Here is a 17,215-nt window from a genome sequence, read left to right as displayed (position 1 = left end):
CGCCTGTATTTTCTTCTGTTTGTTTATTATGAAACCAAACAGGATTGCGGCAGTTCATAGTAAAATTGTCTCACGTCCACAACTTTTGATATTTTGTGATTCGGCAGCAGTAAGCACGGAAACAGTGATATCGGAAACGGTTTAGAGGCCGGTTACCGTTAGTTGTATGCAATGTAGCTAGATGCATGTTTTTGAAATTCTCCATTTGCTGACGATTGCCCTTCAAAACTGTCAGCTCGAAAATCTTCGGGTTTTAATATATTTTACTATGAATATATTATTAAAATGTATGTTAAAGTTCTGTACCCCAAAGAGTCTCTTCAAATACTTCCGAAAACGGTACAACAAGCAGCAGCTAAATACCATCAATACGCTGATAAAGAGTCGGGGAAGATTGAGAACTGCCTTATCTACAACAGCCTTTCTGAAGGCTTGCATCGCCAAAAAGACGTTACCGAAGTTTATCAAAGGTACGATAGAGAGGTCTCGAGCACGCCTCATCCCAAATATTGAGCGTGCATTTATTTATTATGAAATCGACAAACTGAAACATGAGACCAGCATCGCTATTAACCTAATGATGACCTGAACATCGAATCACAAGATACTCGAGCTCCCTCAATATATTATAAATATCTGGAGAATGATGTGAGATCTCTGAACGTCCACAAAATGTAGCAGTCCGCTTGCTAGAGCAAGACATTAGACCAGGGGCAGGCAACATACGGCCTGCGGACAGCTTCCCGTCTTAAATGATAATGTGGCCCGCGGCCCCAGTCTTCCGAGATTCCTCACTACTTGCTGACATAAACAACCACCTAACTCGTCACCTAAAACCCTATTGAATTGATATCTTGGCAAATTTGGGTTACCGGGCTTATAGAACGCCTTGAAATCTTAGTTAAGGATAACACCATAGTGTTCCTTAGAACACTATGATAGCACCGTTTGTTGGCTGATCAGAAGCAGACATGGTGGAGTGGTGGTGCCTGTATGACAATGCTGTTCTGAAATCCACATTGTCATCGTGATTATTGTCGAGAAATGGCTTTAAAGTTACATTGCTGTCGTTAAAATGCATCCATTAAATACGATTTTTCCTTGCAATACAATCCACCAATCAAGGATAATCCGAGAATGATCAACGAAAAACTCAAATAACTCCGCTTCTACCATTTGGAATTGAGTCAAATTTGTTTTCCATCTTTGAGGACAATTCAATAATTTCATGGGGTGACAGAAACATTCGATTTTTTAAAAAATTTCCTAATAATTCAAAAATTCTAATTGGCTCTGCGGCGGCTTATACTTGTTAAAATTGAACCAAATTTGGTCTGCAGCGTTTTTTAGGGTAACCTGACAATTTAATCAGTGAATGACTGGAATCCAGAAAAAACTTTTCTTTCAACAGCTCTTTGTGGATAAATAATTAGACGAATAATGTATCGATTCAGCAAACCCCCCCCCCCCCCCTTCCCCACTGGAGAAGTTGCCCGCCCCTGCATTAGACAATTCTATCGCAGGATATCGGAAAAAATCAAATGTCATAATGCGTTGTGGAGACAACATCCACCCACAAGTTTTTTGCTCTGATAACGTGAAATTCACACTAGTGCGAAAAAAGATATCGCCGAAAGTCGGAAACATATTTTACTGCATTTTACCTGCTAGGCGATTTACTTTCTCTTTATGGTCACGGATTTCAGCGCTGAGTGCTGTATATATATATGCAATGTGTATATCACCATCGTTTTGACGGGGCTCTTTCAATGTGGTTTCAGCTTATCAGTGTCATATTCATTTTTCATATATTAGCAATTTGATCATCCAAACCCTATTACAGGCCTTTACCAAGACGTAGACGCGTGAAAAAAGCGTCATTCTCACGTCAGACATGCCTGGAACAAGTTGTCTGGTCATACCGAAGTGTCGGAAATCTGCCACAGCAAATAGCACAAATTCAAAAATGGTCGAAATTTAAATTCAAGATTGCACGGTTTTTACTGATGGAAATTGATTGAAATTTGGTGTGTAGCGTCTTTATACGCAACCTGACAATTTTATCACTAAGCGGGTGAAATTTGGAAAAAAACATTATTCTTGAACAACCCTAATGTGCATGCCTCTTGCATCGCCTACATCCAGGTGGGTGCCCGACTTCAGAGACGACTACGACGTTTCCACAGCTTCCTAATTGTATCGCTGTCTTGCGTGGTGTATTATCAGACGAAATTCCAATGAGCTGATTCCGAACTGAAAGATGTCCACTACCCACCGATCTCTCTTCTCTCACAGATACCAGAATTTTTTTTATAGCAACATTATCATAACCCCAAAAAAATCTTGCAACACAATATTGCGGAATGTCTGAGATAAAACGCGCTGCGCGTCGTCACAGTGTTACCATGGGAGCAGAATTCACGTTTCCCAAGAACCCAGGTCAGGAGTTTTCACCAGGGTTGGACAACTAGAAAATTTACAGATTTTCCAAATTAGATTAGAGTTAGAATGATAGCTATGCAGTAGTTCAAATTAGACTAGAATTAGCATTATTATAACAACAACGTTCCTCTCCAAATTAGATTGCAATGATAGCTACACATTTGATCTAAATTCGACAGATTTTCCCAATATTAGATTAGAATTACCGAATTCATAAAAACTTGTGAAATTGCATAAATTCCGAATCAGAAAGAAATACAACAAAAATCAAGTTCACTTCATATCAAATGTCTGTGCATAGAGCTTGGTTCTTTTGCATGATACAGTTCACCCTCCGTATTCAGGAAAACCGGAAAGTAGATTGGAATTAAAAATGAGAGCACACACACATTTCACAAATGAGATTAAAATTACATTACGGGGGTTTCGGTCTTATCAGTATAATTACACAACTGGAATTATCTAGTTGTCCAAGTCTGGTTTTCATCAAGGGCAAGTGAAAAAGCGCCCCCGTGAAGCACAATAGGCTACAACGTTAAAAATAGGCGGGAGCAGCTTGCTGTCTAGCTGGGAATGAGTTGGCTTGAGACATTCATAAAACTCTTGAGGTAGTCGACACGACTAATAATCATCCGTCAAATATTCTAGGACTTGGACTTGTTTGAAATCCTTTTCTTAATCGTCTGCGAGAAAACAAAAGCTGGCATTTTACTATAGAATATTCATCTTTTCCATATTAGATGAGAACTAGAATGACAGAATTGGAAAAAACTTGGAAATTGAATACGATTTTGATGAAAAGCTCTTATCGAACCAGAGCAGCGACGGTCACAGTATTCATCGTCGGTACTCGAGTGGAAGTAACAATTTACAAGTAAAAAAGCAAGTATTCCAGACCTAGTTTTGCCACAAAATCAGATCACTGTCAAGTAGAAGTAGAATAAAATCGCAACCCCTTGTGGAAGTAGTGCGAGTGCAAAATCTACTCAAGTACTTTGAGAAGAACAAGTACTTGGTGACCTGAGGTGTTCAAACAAGACACCGTCGGTATTCAAGTAGAAGTAATAATGTAAATTTCTACTCCAGTAGCAGTATTTATTTTCAAGTCAGTAAAAAGTAAGTATGGCAGGCTTAGCTCTGCCTCAAAAAGTGAAAACCATAAAGTAGAAGTAGTCTCAAATCATAATTACTTCAGCAAGTAGTACAAGTAGGCAAAATCTACTTCAGTTTCAAAAGTACTAGCACTTCGTTACTGAACACGTCTGCCATCGAGTATAAATAGGCAACCAGAATTATGTGGTCCAATTGTGTTCTACGTACTTGCGATGATGAATTAATAGGCGCCACCCAATCCCCAGAGAGATGGGGCCTTCGATACTGTTCCGTGATAGTACTGTTGAAAACCGGGACCGTCTCAATGGCTTCATTTGATGGAGACTGTCAGAAAGAGTAGAATAACTCAAATGGAAGGAGGAATGTACACAGTAGGGCTGTTCAGAAATAACTTGTTTTCAAATGTAATTGGGCTGGGCTATATGATATAATTATTAGCAGGGTTGCCATCGACATGGACCCAAAAATAGGGACAGTCGAAAAATTAGATTACCTTTAAAAGCGATTTTGTACATACTTTGTATTCATACGATCCGTGGTATATCACGTTACATACTTTTCGCAAGAACCTGCTCTTGCAACTCCTTGTTAGTGATTCATGGATCTCACGATAGCTCAGGTCTTCGTTTTACCTTTACTCAGGGCCGAAACAGCACTTCGTCAGCCCCTCCCTCCAAAAAAACTTGTTGGTCGCCGATCAAGATAGCGTAATGGTTAAGCGTTCGGCTTCTTGATCGGTAGGTCGTGGGTTCGATTCCCGGCCGGGTCAGACCAAAGACCTAATTAGTAACACTGGTATCCATGGCTTCCCTGCTTGGCGCTCATGCATTACTGGGATAGCATGGAGGGGTGGTGCATGACTTAGAAAGTCGTAAAGGCTATATCTGCACTTCCTTGTCCAACGGCATATGCACATCATGCACTCATGGTATGCATATGCGCAGATCGTGTGTATGTATATCATGAGTCGGTGTATATGCCGCAGAAACATCAAGGACAAAAATAAACTACGTCCTTTCCTTTCCTCCTGGTCACCCCCATATAGGGCGATAAACCAAACTTATTCGTCTCGTTCTGATTAGAGGCGTTAACCAACATGGAAAAAAGGCTGTACATAAAGTATAGACCAGGGGTTCTCAAAGGGTGGGCCATGGCCCACTGGTGGGCCACAGAGCATTTTGAGGTGGGCCACAGAGCCATTTAGAAAATTTCAGAATTAATGTAGAAGTTTAGTTATATTTCTTATGTTATTCGCTAAAAATATATTCGTATTATCTAATTATACGTAGGCTACATAAAGCTTTTCATCCAAATCTGATTAGACGTAGTGGCACGCATGAAGTCATCATGTACAAATCGAAAACGTTATAGGGAGAAACGGTGGCTTTTTCTACTGGATATGACAACCTACGGCTAACAGCAACTAAAATAATTTCAAGCGTATAATAACTGGAAGATAATGCTGAAGTAACCAAGTATTCCGGCAGGGTCATATGTCGCATTACGTTGAAAGGGGTATGCAATGAACTCGCAATGAAGTGCAATTGATGTACAGATTTACTGTACTTCGGCAGGCCGTATTATTGCAAGCTAAACATAGCCATAATTTCGAATTATTAGCAACTTCTGGCGGAGGTATACTGCACCACCGCAACAACGAATCTTAATGGATTGAGAATTTATCGGAGCGCATTAATCTTTGAAGTCAGTTTAAAATGTCGGGCCTGGAAATCATTGTACATACTGAAAGAGTCACAGGAATTGATTGTATCATTGGATTGAATATTCTGACATCGCAACTTCAGTTGTTTTGGTACAAGACATACAAAGTACATCATGCATATTGAAAAATCTTTCTCCACTTCTCTGTAGTACCCCATTCACCAATGAATTGTTCGATGCTGGCCCAGAATGAAAATAATATTCTCCACAACAGTATCACTAAAGTCCCAATCACACAGTGCGGGGATCTGATCATTGTGTTTCGCGACGCGAATGCAGCAACGGACGAAAGTAATCTACTTAGAATTTTTAGCTTATGATCTACCAGGACAGGCCGCACCCACATCCCCAATTGGGGGAGCTCGAAGGGGCCCAAAATTATTTCGTTGGTCGTATGTTCAAGGATATTTATTCAACTTGAATTTTTTTCGCGCTTCGCGCGATTCCATATCCCAGGAGATCGAGGTTTAAATGTCATCAGTTAGAGAAAAATTCTAATATTTTAGAGAAATAGGCATATCGGCGCTGTCGTGACCACGAATTAAACAGGATTATGTCTCTAGTACCCGGTCCAGGTGTTTTGGGCGACAAAATATATCCTGTCGTGGGCCTCAATGAGTAAAAGGTGGATCAGAGGTATTTAGCTTCTGTTGATCCTTTCGATATGATGCACCTGTGCTTCTTGAGGCGTATAGGGAGTGGATCGAAGATATTCAATTGTTATTGTCAGCGTGTACTCAAAGGTGGTGTTGACACTCGGGAAATCACGTGACTGTCACGCCCAGATTACTTTGACTACTGCGCTATTTATTGAGTCCTATACGCACCAACAATAACAAATTCACCATGGGCATCTGGGCGTGACAATCACGTGATTTCGCGAGTGAATGGTCTGACATATGTGACCTTTTCAATATGCTGCAAAGCTTGGCGATCGATATACTGCACATGTGCTTAGTGAGGGGTAGAGCGAGCGTTAGCGAAGCGATACGCCGCCCGTGACAAGTGAGGAAGCGCAATGTATTGGTTATGCTCTGGGTGAATGGTTTGACATACGTGTGGGCACTAGGGTTGTCCATAATTTGGAAAATCTTACAAAGCCTCGGTTGTAATGTCTTATTCGATAGATTATTGATAAAAAACGACACTGGGCCTGAAAGAAGCTCACAGAAAGGCCGTTAAGATTTCGTGCAAAGCGTTTGAAAGTAGCTGCCGAAGAATGGGCGTGCCACCGACCATAGAACGGCGAGAAGACTAGTAATCAAGAAACCACGGCTCTTGATTGGATAATCGGCTATGCTTCAATGACCACGTCAGCTGCAGCTTGCTGATTAGGTGAACAAAGAGTCTGCTACTGGCGGCGATTCTGAAAGCGCATTGTATGTAGGTTGACAGATAATGATTTAGGATTGATTAAGGGTATGTTGAGGTACGAAATACATGATGAACAAACAACAGCTGCTTCACAAAAACGTCTAAAGCATGACTGCTTTATTGTGAAAGAAACCGCCGTAGCCTATATGCCTTGTTTTCAACGAGGGAAAGCATAGGCGCTTATGCAGGTGGCGACGGATTCCTAGTTTCAGAAATAATATATCATTATTGAATACAAAGATAAAGCTTAACAATCAGACTATAGTTTGTGTGATCTCATTGGGCTCAGGTTGTAGTACATAGTTGAATCAGCGGGTTATGCTTGGCACTTGTCAGATGCTTGCATCAAACTGTATTCACTTGCAAGTGTTGTCAGAGTCCTTGATGATGACGCAGAAAAGAGGCGTAAAAGTAAGCACATAATATGCTGGATATGATTTGTCAAATTCCTTAACAATCGCGCAGAAAAGGGGTGTAAAGGTAAACACAGACAATGCTGCATAGTGCATAGTATCCAGCATAGTTTGCATATCATATCAAGCAGGGCCTGTGCTTGCATTTAAACCTCGTTTCTGCGACATCATTATAGGGACTTTGAAAACATTTACAAGTGAATTCAATTTGCTGCAAACATCTGATGAGTGCTAAGCCTAACCGTCTGATTCAGCCGATCGCTTAGGCATTCAAAACTTCAACTATGTACTGCAGCCTGAGCCCAATAAGATCACCTAACTTATAGTGTCATTGTTAAGCTTTATCTTTGTATTCAATAATGATATATTATTTCTGAAACTAGGAATCCGTCGCCACTTGCATAAGCGCCTATGCTTTCCCTCGTTGAAAACAAGGCATATAGGCTACAGCGGTTTCCTTCACAATGAAGCAGTCATGCATTAGACGTTTTTGTGAAGCAGCTGTTGTTTGTACATCATGTATTTCGTACCTCAAGATACCTTGAATCAATCCTAAATCATTATCTGTCATCCTACATACATTGCGCTTTCAGAATCGCCGCCAGTAGCAGACTCCTTGTTCACCTAATCAGCAAGCTGCTGCTGACGTGGTCATTGAAGCATAGCCGATTATCCAATCAAGAGCCGTGGTTTCTTGATTACTAGTCTTCTCGCCGTTCTATGGTCGCCGTTCTATGGTCGACATTACAACCGAGGATTTGTAAGATTTTCCAAATTATGGACAACCCTAGTGGGCACTAACACGAACGATATTTTGTTGAACAGCATTTCTGTCCTGCTGACCCTTTCCATTTGCTGCAACGCGTGACGATCGATATATTGCATGTGTGCTTAGTGAGGCGTAGAGCGAGCGGTAGCGAAGCGATACGCCGCCCATGACAAGTTAGGAAGCGCATGCTTGATTATGCTTTTTTCCCCCCACCACCCTATCAGCGTCGCGCTTTAACGTTAAAAACTTTAACAACGTTTGAGGTGAGTGGGCGTGTCTTTGACAACGCAGTTACGGCAAATGGATGCATAGTCTGATTGACGAATTAACATATAGTTATGTTACATAGTGGATGACATCAGATACGTGTGTTTATATCAATGGTATACGTTGTTGATACCGTCGTACCATGTCGCGTTGTCCACGACGTTACTAGTTGGTTGCCACTTGAATCGTGAAACTTTGATGTTCTGCTGTACATCATACACGGATCATATACGATATTAGTAATCATTATAATTGACACATTAATCGTAACTTTGTCGCAATATCAGACTCTTTAACTATGTACGTAATCAGGCGACATCTATATTTACGTACTCGGCTCTGAATACTTTGTCATATGGAGCCTCCCGTCTACCTTGCATGTCGCATATTTCACTGTTACATGTTTGTAGTGTAATGTTGATGTCATGTATACGAATAAAGATGCTCACTCTCTCTCTATAATGCAGCGTTGGCATGACTCGAGTCACCGTTTTCGTATGACTTGACTTGACTCGTCGCATCAGAAATGTGGATTGACTCGTGACTCGGAGCAAAATAAACAAGTAATCAGGTAGTTGGGGTCGATAAAAATCACTGAGTGCAGTGTTGGGATTAAGTCACTACCTTCGAGTCACGAGTCATTTCGCATCATTGCACATTTGGACTCAAGTCAAGTCAATCACTTGTCACGGGCGGCGTATCGCTTCGCTACCGCTCGCTCTACGCCCCACTAAGCACATATGAAGTATATCGATCGTCATGCGTCGCAGCATATTGGAAGGGTAAGCAGGACAGAAATGCTGTTCAACAAAATGTAATGACTTTGGATCATCTCACTTGACTGGACTTGACTTGACTCGAGTCGTCTCCAAAAAGCAAGTGACTTGACTTGACTCGAGTCACCTGCGAAAATAGATTGACTTGTTTTGACTCAAGTCAACATATGCAATGACTCGTGAATCGAAGGTTGTGACTTATTCCCAACACCGCCTCACGTAAGAGACCATGAACAACATTGCATGGGGGGTGGTTGAAAGCGTTTATTAGCTCACATTTTATATGATCATTAGGGTTGTTCAGAATTGACCGACTTTCAAAAAGTCTAGGTTTTCAGTCCGTTTCCCATGCCTTGTACCTTAAAAACAAATCCTGGCAACTTTTTTTTGTAATTCATCCCCTGCATCCGTGTGCACATTGAGCTAGAAGAATAGCAGCTGAAAATAGGGGATTCCCCTAAAATCTGAGTGTCACGATTTTACCTAGCCTAGTTAAAGTGACATATAACATGGATTTATGCAGCTGTTGCGGTTTGGAGTGCTACAAAACCCCACTATGTAAGGCATTCCTAGTTCAGGATATCATTTCCATGTCCCACTCAGCCTTAGAACTGCTCAAAACTACCTAAAACTGATAGTCATTTTGTTGGATCCCATATCCTACACCCCTCAAACCTACCCGGCACTGTTCATCAATTTCCTCGATCCCCATGTGCAAGAATACAACTGTAAATGTAACATCCACTCACAGCCACATAATAAACATCACAGGAAACGAAAAAATAAGGCAAAGAAAGAGATCAACTTGGCAAAATATTACATAAATCAGGTGGATGAAATGGTTGCTTTCGAGAAATCTGCATATCTGTTCCGGTGATCTTCCACAGCTTGTAGGAGGCTCGCTCGCTGTTTTTTGTCATCCGTTATGAACGCAGCATAGTCGGTATTCAATTTTACTATACGCTCTGCTGCATCATTAACTACTTCAACAGTATTCACAAATTCTTGAGCAGTCACGAAATCCGGATCAGCATGCCATTCCTAAACTGGAAGACTCAACCAATCATGTTCCACATGTATAGCATCAAATAGAAACCATGATTCTGGCCCAATCAAATCGACCATACTCATTGACTCAGAGACAGAGTCAGAGATCAGACTGAGAGGCATACATCTGCGATATTTTTCAGGGATTGGCATTTTCAGCAATTTAGCAGCCATCGCTTCCTTCAGTTTGTCAGGAATCGTTGGATTAGCCGAGAACGTGGTAAATACCACCATTTCCTCAGTTAGATACCAATGATGTTTTCGAAATTTCTTGTATGCCACATCAGCAACAGTGAGATCGCATAATGAAAAGTTTTTCATGTCATGAAGGAATTTGATATCATTGCAAGGTGCGTCACATGCAATACCAGTTTTCAACCAAGCTGGAACATAAAACAAAGCAATGATATTGATTCGTTCGAACTTTTCAATGAACTCTTCAGAATAGTCCATTTGCTCACTCCATATGAACATTTTTTGACAGTACAGGACTTGACTCATCCATGTAGCGCTATGAGTAGCACCAGGCTTGCGAAAACGATGATCAACATATTTGTCATCCAAAATCGCCAAGGTGCCTGTTGCACATTCTCTGTAGTCATCTCTTATCAAGACTTCTTTCTGCTTTCCATCATTGGGTTTCATCAGTGGAATTATTTCTCGCTTTGCTTCATCAGCTTTCATCGCCAACCAGCTGCCTCAATAAACTTCAGCGTTTTATAGCTTCTTGATTTATCAATATGTTTCCACTTCTTCTTGAAGGTATTAAAATCCGTGTTTTCAGGGCCTGTGGTTGTCGATCCAAACAAACACTTCCAAACCTCTCGAATGACCAGTTCATAAATATGATGGCGACAGGCATTGTAGAAAACTTTCCTGTTAATCAATTCTTCAAGTAACGGAACCGCACCTTTGTTTTTACCAGTGTTTGAGGATGTTGTGTCAAACACAAGAGCTCTACCAGATTTTGTTAAATTCCAAAGTTCCAGCAGTTCAAATGATGCATCAGCCTGTGCTTTTCCTGTAGCACTTACAGAGTTTGAATCCCAAGAAGTTTCCCTTTCTTAAATGCGCCGGAATACGCAGACGATGCGAGCACTGCCAAGGCCTCAAATTGATATCCTAGATGACTCTTAGTGAGCTTTCCATCCCAGTGCAATGCAATGTGCTCTGGGGATTGGTGGATATTTTTTCCAAGATAGATTCGGAAATTTTCAAACGATTTGCAATGCGTCGTCGATGAGTCCCAGATCTTGAAAGTTGGAAGTCATTAGGGTTGCCATCGCAAGCTTTAATCAGTGCTGCAGTTATCATGGCAGCGGCATTATCACTGACTTTCAAGCGATCAAAAACCTGGCATAGGTCTTCGTCGCTGAATAGGTTTACAGGAGCTTTTAGAGTCACAAATTTAGCGGAATGACCAGATGTCGACTGTGCAAGTTCAAAATCAGTGCTGTGAGAAGTGTCAGCTACCTGTGAAGATATAGATGAGCTCTCTGAAAATTCACCTTCGCTACTTGATGCTGGTGCAGACTCTCTTGCACTCATGGTTCGTCTCTTTTGTTGCATGATTTTCGCTTTCAACACTTTAACTTTGCCACCGATCGTTGCTAATCTCGGACCCCTTTGATCCTGATAAAATGCTATGTCTTCACGTTTTTTATCGTCCGAAAGAAGTCTACTTGCTTCAATTGTCGCTATCGCGTCAAGGGCTCCTATATCCCATAGCTTACTCAGTTTGGCTTCAAAGTCGCTTTGTTTTTTTGATACATATTGCCGGCCTGCAGTTTTCTTTAGTGACAGCCATTGTTTCCATACTGTTTCCAATCTTTTAGTGGCATTGACTTTTGTGATAGTCTTTATGCCAGCAAGTAACCAAAAACCGATCACTTCATCTACTGCGATCTGGATGTGTGACTTGACTGGTTCATTTTCAAAAAAATGAATGCTCTCTCAGGTGTAGCACATATTGCATAACTTGCCTCAGAGTGGGCAACTTCGATCCCGTAATGGCTTCCTCAGATGGCCCAACTAAGAAATGCTGTGTCTGCGATCGTGTTCTTCTAGTTTTCTTCGGTACCGCTGCACTAGATGACGATTTTCTTTTTTTTCAGACATTTCGCACTACAGCTAATCCTAGAAAAACAGATATACATAAAATCAGTCAAGCAACAAAGAATAGTGGAAAACATTTCAGTTCTTTTAGAGTTTTAGGTCGAACACATACTGCATAACTTGCACAGGAGTAGCCAGATTAGATCTAGTTATAGATTATCGAAGATAGTTATTCCTAAATTGGAAAAACTCATACCAGTATATTGATATCTTGGGATAAAACAAAAAATTTAGAGCAACCGACTGGCGGTTTTCCCCAGTCACTGGAATAGACATTTGCAAGCTTTGTTTCTATCCCAATAGAAAGGAAAAGAGTATCAGGTCTATTATATCAAATAGTTGTATACTGCTATAATACTATGTTCACTAATCACGCGCTAAACTCGCTAATAGCATGAGTCAAAACGCCGCCTGATAAGTCCTGCACCTCAATCGTAAACACTGTCCATCAACAACAAAGCAGCAAGGCCCCTGACTACTCAATGATCCCCGTTTCACAGCCGTGCTCAGCGCTTCATCAGCGCTAGAACATACGCGTCACGTCAGTGAGAACACACGCCATTCCTGTCGAGTCACTGACAACGGGGGAATCCCCTAATTCCGAAGAAATTTTTAGGTGCATGAAAAAACGGCAATGTGCACACGGATGCAGGGGATGAATTACAAAAAAAAGTTGCCAGAATTTGTTTTTAAGGTATAAGGCATGGGAAACGGACTGAAAACCTAGACTTTTTGAAAGTCGGTCAATTCTGAACAACCCTAATGATCATGGTCACCATTTATATTAGAAACTGGTCGCCTTTTATATCGAATACTATAGTCGACATTCAGACCTAATATTGCGTATCGCGACGATATACCTCTTACAGCTTTCATGTGACAAAATCAAAGTGTGATTAGTATCGATTTTGGATAATATGCCCGTTAAGTATAAACTATAGCCTTACTCGCAACCAGGGTATCGATGTGGGTGGTTGACATTACAAGCGATTTCAGCATGTATAGATGTTCGCGGTCGCCATTTATATATGATTATGGTCGCCATTTATATATGATACTGGTCGCCATTTATATCGAATAATGGTCGACATTTTTATACGTTTGCGGTCGCCAGTTATAAAAATGTCGACCATTATTCGATATAAATGGCGACCATAATCATATATAAATGGCTACCGCGAACATCTAAATATGCTGAGATCGCTTGCAATGTCAACCACCCCATCGATACCCTATAATGTTACCTATGGAGTGACAAGTCAGTATCACTTTAATAGTTTTGACAAAATCCAATGATATAACCATGCTTAATACTTCGAAACTACAACATGACTGAAATTGTGCCTTGACTCATGACTTTAATTGACTTTACTCTACTTGACTCGAGTCGAGTCACCTTCAAAAATCGAGTGACTTGACTTGACTCGAATCACCTTCGACAATTGATTGATTTTAATTGAGTCCAACTGTGCAATGACTCGAAATGACTCATTGCTCGAAGATAGTGACTCGATCCCAACACTGCTATAATGTTACCTACGGAGTGACCCTAGTCCAGTCGAGTCATGCTCAATTCAACACCGAGACAAGGCCGAGACCAATTCAGCGAGCAGTGGATCCAATTTGCATAACTATGCTTGGTGATATCGAATGGTTCGCATTGAAAATATACTAATGTTGCTCCTTTCCACAGTTATGTATCCTTGTCAACGACAACTGCCACTAGCCGAAATCTCGGTAGTGTGGTTATTTTACTATTATACGAAACGATGAGGAGATATCGGTGTTGGCCACCGGTGTATCGAGTCATATGACTTGGTACTAGTCATGCGATATGACCCATGGACACATTGAGTCCTTACATATATTGACTCGAATCTTGCCTAGCCTCTCCGTAAATTAATAATTTAATATTATTCAAGTAGAGTCATGATAAAATCGCGACCCGCGTCGAGTCATCACAATAATGGTGGTGAGTGCGGATATGGGAAAAAAATCAAGCCTTGATAATAATTACATTATCATTTTGTCAACTAATTGATGTGAGAGGTACATTGTCCCGATTCCCAAGACCAGCTCACAATGTCGATTACTATTTGATATAAATGGCGACCATGAACCATGTATAAATGGCGACCACGAACGTCTATAAATGTCAGCTAATAACGTTAGCAATGTCGACTACATCCCTCTATCCACCCCACACGGACCGAGTCCAGTCCTTACAATCATGGTTACCAGTACGGCTATATTTTATAATTAACGGACATATGTTCCAAAGTAGATTACAAGTTCATTGTAATTATGTCACATTAAAGCTGTGAGAGGTGTGTTGGAGCTATACGCAATAGTATGTTTGAATGTCGACTTGTATTAGATTTAAAAGGCGACCGGTTCATATAAATTGTGACCATGATCGTATAAAATGCCAGCTACTAACCGCCTTCAATGTCGAACACTCTATTACAATGTTATTCAAGGACTGTTACGAGTGGTTGGTTGCTGATATGTATAGTATACATTTCACGTGACGGACAATATGCATGCCTGATTGCGATATAAGACGGTTACAACTAATATTAACCGTATCATTTCTCAATACACTGACGCCTGATATGTTTATATATGATGACAGGGGTTATTAGTATACAACATTGTTGTTGTGTAACTAAGGACATATGGACTTACGACAATGGGTATTGACGACATAATTCCTTTGCACTACATTTAACCAATTCAGAAGAAACATTCATATTTTATAGTCATGTTATATGTTATGACAAGCTTACTACATCCAAGCTGACCGTAGGCATTAATTTGTGGTAAACATCCATGATCTACATAAAATACAGTTGAAGTGCATACAAATCAAACTGTCAAGCGCTAGTAAGTGAGGATAGTCGACTATCAATTATATGCATATCATATATGCAAGGTCTGTAGATTTCGACGCGAAATAGTATGATCATTTGACGTCCGGAAATTGATATTGGGATATAAAAATCGGCAGGACGGGCTAGTCTAGCGCAAAATACAACGATATAATCATGCTTAAAACTTCGAAACTGCAACATATGACTGAAACTGTGACTTGACTCGTGACTTGACTTGACTTTACTCCATTTAAATCGAGTCGAGTCACCTTCAAAAATCGAGTGACTTGACTTGACTAGAATCACCTTCGAAAATTGATTGACTCGACTTGAGTCCAAATGTGCAATGACGCGAAATGACTCGTGACTCGACGGTAGGGACTTGATCCCAACACTGCTGTAATGTTACCTACGGAGTGACAAGTCAGTCTCACATTAATAGTTTTGACTCTAGTCCAGCAGTCGTGTCATGCTCAATTCAACATCGAGTCCAGTTCATTATGTTGACATGCTTAATGTTCGGTTAAAGTCTTGTTAAATCCAATTTGCATAACTGTGATTGGTGATACCGAATGGATCGCATTGAAAATATACTAATATTGCTCCTTCCAACAGGTATGTATCCTTGTGCACAACAACTGCCACCATAGCGGAAATCTCGGTAGTGTGGTTATTTTACTATTATAAGAAACGATGATGACATATTGGCGTTGGCCGCCGGAGTATCGAGTCATATGACTTGGTACTAGTCATGCGATATAACCCATGGACAAGTTGAGTCCTTACATATATGGACTCGAACCGTGCCTAGCCTTTACGTATACTAATAATTTAATTTGATTCATGTAGAGTCATGATAAAATCGCGACCCGCTTCGAGTCATCACAATACTGGTGGTGCATGCGGATATGGTTTGTACTTAACGGGATTAAAATCTAGCCTTGATAGTAATTACATTATAATTTTGTCAACTGATTGCTGTGAGAGGTACTTTGTTCCGAATCCTAATATTAGGTCATAATCATTATTCCCTCTAAGCTGCGCACGTGCAGAAATGCGCAGTGTTGACTCGGTCTATGCGGACATAAAATATAATTTGCGCACAAGTAATCCGAAGTGATTTAGTTTTTTTAGTCTTTACGCACTGTCCTCCAAGGGTCTGCACAGCGCGTTGGTGAGTGTGCGCATACTCGTCTAAAATTGAAGGGGACATTCTCATAATGTATACTATTATTAGATATAAATGGCGACCAGTAGTATATATAACTGGCGACCGCAAACGTATACAAATATCGACCATTATTCGATATAAATGGCGACCAGTATCATATATAAATGGCGACCGCGAACATCTATACATGCTGAAATCGCTTGTAATGTCAACCACCCACATCGATACCCTGGTTGCGAGTAAGGCTATAGTTTATACTTAACGGGCATATTAACCAAAATCGATACTAATCACACTTTAATTTGTCACATGAAAGCTGTGAGAGGTATACTGTTGCGATACGAAACATTAGGTCTGAATGTCGACTATAGTATTCGATATAAAAGGCGACCAGTTTCTAATATAAATGGTGATCATGATCGTATAAAATGTGAGCTAATAAACGCTTTCAATGTGGACCACCCCCAATACAATGTTGTTCATGGTCTCTTACGTGAGGCGGTGTTGGGATTAAGTCACAACCTTCGATTCACGAGTCATCTCGAGTCATTGCACATGTTGACTTGAGTCAAAACAAGTCAATCGATTTTCTCAGGTGACTCGAGTCAAGTCAATTCACTTGTTTTTTGGAGACGACTGGAGTCAAGTCAAGTCCAGTCAAGTCACGAGTCAATTTACAATTCAAGTCAAATTGAATTTTCTAAGTATGAGAGATGATCCAAAGTCATTACATTATGATAGCTGAGTGGAAGACAGATTAATTGGCCATACATACTGAATCAAATAACGAATGTAAAGTTCAGTATACACACAAAATGGCGTTGTATTGCTCATGTACACCTAGAACTGCTATTGAAATACATGAGTATCTGTATAGCTACATGATACAGTCTGCTATTATCATCCAAAATAAAGAGGATGGAATGCGAAGCCGTGAGAACTTGATGCATATTGATACGATACAATGCACTACCCAATTACACATCCATGATAATATAAACGCACAAACGTTATTCGTTCGATTTAAATTATAAAATAAGGTTGGTTATAAGGTGAGCTATTCGTAATATACTCAATGAGACATCCAAGAAACAAAGGCCCGTTGCTATTAGATTAATGTAATACCACTACGA

General features: G+C 40.5%; 1 pseudogene across 1 annotated transcript in view; it reads right to left on the bottom strand.

Annotated features, from left to right (window-relative positions):
- Positions 1-2,643: 2,643 nt before the first annotated feature.
- Positions 2,644-17,215, bottom strand: part of LOC145435600 (pyruvate dehydrogenase (acetyl-transferring) kinase isozyme 3, mitochondrial-like) — a 28,163-nt pseudogene continuing 13,591 nt past the window's right edge. The window contains exons 9-10 of the transcript XR_013913905.1: positions 3,763-3,879; positions 2,644-3,125 (exon numbers count right to left, since the gene is read on the bottom strand). The product of XR_013913905.1 is annotated as a pyruvate dehydrogenase (acetyl-transferring) kinase isozyme 3, mitochondrial-like (transcript). The remainder of the gene's footprint in view (positions 3,126-3,762; positions 3,880-17,215) is intronic.

Source organism: Botryllus schlosseri, chromosome 3, assembly GCF_051294905.1.
Source record: "Botryllus schlosseri isolate E-star chromosome 3, Bs_hap1, whole genome shotgun sequence".
Taxonomy (NCBI): domain Eukaryota; kingdom Metazoa; phylum Chordata; class Ascidiacea; order Stolidobranchia; family Styelidae; genus Botryllus; species Botryllus schlosseri.
Note: the sequence above shows the minus strand (reverse complement) of the source record. Positions and strands in the feature narration are given on the sequence as shown.